Source organism: Rhamphochromis longiceps, unplaced genomic scaffold (genome assembly GCF_057381845.1).
Source record: "Rhamphochromis longiceps isolate RC_006_pf unplaced genomic scaffold, R_longiceps_female_GT1.1 unmapped_scaffold_5, whole genome shotgun sequence".
In the NCBI taxonomy this organism is placed as follows: Eukaryota; Metazoa; Chordata; class Actinopteri; order Cichliformes; family Cichlidae; genus Rhamphochromis; species Rhamphochromis longiceps.
This window is the reverse complement of record NW_028187225.1, coordinates 124,352-127,840: the sequence shown is the minus strand read 5'-3', so window position 1 is coordinate 127,840 and position 3,489 is coordinate 124,352.

The following is a 3,489-nucleotide window of genomic DNA, read 5'->3' as shown; positions in this document are numbered from 1 at the left end:
GGTCATCGGGTGACACACACACACACAAACAACAAGTAACACAACATGGACCATGAACTCTGCGTGACTCAACTATACCAAGACAGTTCACCTATTACGAGCCTTTAAAGTAAGCTTATTGCTAAATAGTCTTGATATTTAATCAACAGGTAAGGTAACACCTGATTCTGTTCACATGGACGGAGTTTTTTCAGTGCTAAATAGTCTGCACATCCCGGCTCTTATTATTTATTTTGCTGCGTTATTTTGCAAAATTATCTAATCTAAAAATAAACTACATAAATGAGTGCGATGCAATATTTTGCTCTTGGTGTTTTCAGTCCTTTATGTCCATCTTATGTGTCATTTTTTTCTGTTATCAATCAACCAACCGATCATTCGATTAAAGGCCTGTCAACGGGCTTCGTAAAGGTTCTTTTAAGGTCACCAGAAAGCTACATAAAGACTGCACCTGCACCTGCACCTGCACCAAAGTTCTTTTTTTTTTTTCTCTCTATCTCCGAACATTGTTGCATTTTAAAACCATCTTCAGTGAGCTATAAATAGGTCACAAGTGAAACACTAAAGTGGCTAACCTTTCTGTGGAATTAAATAGATTTCTAAAAATGTGCCCATAGTGTCAGTACAGGATTGTGAACATCGCAACGCAAAGTTTTTGATTTCTCTCAAAACATATATTTCTTTTCATGCTGAACAGATAATATCTTTAATTTGAGTCAAAGTGATTTGCACTTGAACACGCCCACCAGAAATAGACCGGGACCCATTTTTATTCTGCATGGCTGCTGGAAACATCATGTCACATCTTTGATTAATTTCATCTGAAAATAAACGTAAGTAAAGCCAAGTGTGTTACAAAAGCTTTTATAATTTGTATTGCCAAAATCGCAGAAAATAACCCCATTTAAGCTGGGTCGACAGCCACCCCTAATTTTTGCATGATTGTAGCTGCTAGCTATAAGCTAGCTAGCTATCCTGCGCAACGTTAGAACTGGTTACCAGAAACCGACCATCACAGTCGGGAATACAAGTTAGTATACTGGTAAAAAACGGCTTTTTGCCTAACTAGCTAGCGTTACCACGATGCATCGGTGGTGGATAAAGCTAGCTAGCATAAGTTCATAGTTCATAACATTCATAGTATAACTCCGTGCTCCGCTTCGTTTGAATTTTTCTGGTGAGCTCGCGGTTTCTAGACACAAGCTTGTGTTTGTGCGCGCACGTTTGTCTCTCTTCATATAAATATCTGTGTGTTATGTGTGTGTACACCGAGCGCAAAAGATAATTATTAATGTGCATGATTTAGAGACAGAAATAACAAGCCAGCATATAAGATCAATGACATAAGACTAATTCCTTCAATTGACTTTCAGGCGCAGCTCGGAAAAATGTGCATTTTCTGAAGAAATTTTAATTTTAACAGCAAAAAATTGACCCTATGCCAAACTTAGTCGCTAATGGCTGGTCTGTAGACTGTTTGGTATGTCATGTTACGTATTTCTTGGTTTTTCTATGTAATGTGTTTTATAGAGAAGTAACATTATTCTTTTTTTTCTGTATGCTTTCAGAACCACAGATCGCTCCATCCATTCCATGGCTGAAGCATACATTTTCATTTAATCTGAACAGGTATCATTTTGCATTTACACTGCACATCCTTTTTAAACATTTCATAATAATCTAGACTCTCCCTCATTATCCTCTCATTCACCTTGCTGATGTGTTGAGGACTTGATAAAAGAATACATGGTATGTCCATATCTGTTCTGTCTCTACATGAGATGCAGTCTCTTGATGTAAATTTGACAACTCTGCTATTAAATGCAGTGATTAATGTAGGACAGCAACGATTAATCAACTCATCAAGTTAATATCTTAGGGTTCTGTATTGTTTTCTTTTTTTTTTTCTTGGGCTTTGTGGAACATTTATGAAAATGTTCCACCATTGATTTAATTTAATGATTATGCAATTCACAATCTGATTAGTCAAATAATTGTTCTAATAGTCTGTGACCAAACAACTATCAAAATAGTAGTTTATTATGGTCAAAGATTTATCAGGTGTGCCAGACTTCAGTTCTTCACTTGTACATTTTGTTCCATATTTTACCTCAAGATATCCCAGAAAGATGAAGCTGAGGAAGAGCTGCAGAGTACCACCATGGCACTCTTCGTCTTCAGGGACAACTCAAGCCTCCTACATCAGCCTCGAGACATCGGGATAATCATTGATGGTGTGGAAGTCCTGAATGAGTTGCCTTCTGTGGCAGCTGGAGTGGCAATGGTCTTTGGACTCTGTTATGCTCTTAATATGGAATATCCACGAGGATTCAGGTTCACCTTTGAGGCTCTTCAAAAGATTATGATGGAGCTTGACTTTAACAAGATGACCTCTAAGATTCGCAAACTTAATTGTGAACTTAACACTGCACAGTAGTGTGTTTGCATGCATGTGTGCATGTGTATGTGCACATGCATGTGCATGTGTGCTTGGTTGGCCTGCAGTGGTATTCTACATTCAAAATTTATAAGAACACCCATTTGAAAGGGAGATTTAAGTTGATTTCATTGATACATGTGTAGATTTTTTTTTTTTTTACATTGTACAGGCACAGTGCACATATAAACATTTTTGAGTACTTGCAAATTGGTTTAAAAAGAGTTTTTATAATGGTTTTATGCCAGTTTTAGACAGGTTGCAGGTTTTATACTGGTTTTCAAAAGATTGCAGGTTTTATAAAACAAACATTTCTCTAATCATTTCTGCCGTAGCACTAAATCTGTATATTACTAATCCTCTCTATTGATTATAGTTAAAATGGTTTGGAACAATAAATAATTTTGAAACAATTGGTTGGCCAACTGTCTTGTTTTTTATAGGAAATGCAGAGCATTTTTGAACTGAAATGAAATGTAAAAAATATAGTTTGAATATATGTAAATCAATTACCTGGCTTCAACACAAACATATTAGTTCATGTTAATTTGGTTCGATGTGAATACATTAGGTTGGTTAAATTTCAATATATTAGCTTGGTTCAATAATTAAAATATGGTTCTATGTAAAAAAATCAATTTGGATCAATGCAAAATTTAAAGTTTCAGTCAAGTCTAGTAATATTGTTTATATCAACATAAAAGTATCAGGTCATATCAAGTGACTCAATTTGGATTCTATAAAGCCAAATATTTTGGATGTGACAACTGGACATCATTTTTTTTAATTTGAATAGGGTTATTTTTTTTACAGTGTAGTTTATTTCTCACAGTTTTTTAAAAATTCTCTTGCTTTATGGTTCTTAGCGCTGTTACCAGTCTTTGCATTTATCATCATTTTTTCTCTTTTTTCTTTCATGTTACACAAACATGATTACATATTGCATATGAATCAAGGTTGCGCAGAGGTGGTTGCATTTCCCAGACAATCATGCAAAATATATACATTTCTTTTTTTAAAAATGACATGGTGCGACAGGACTGTAGCACAGT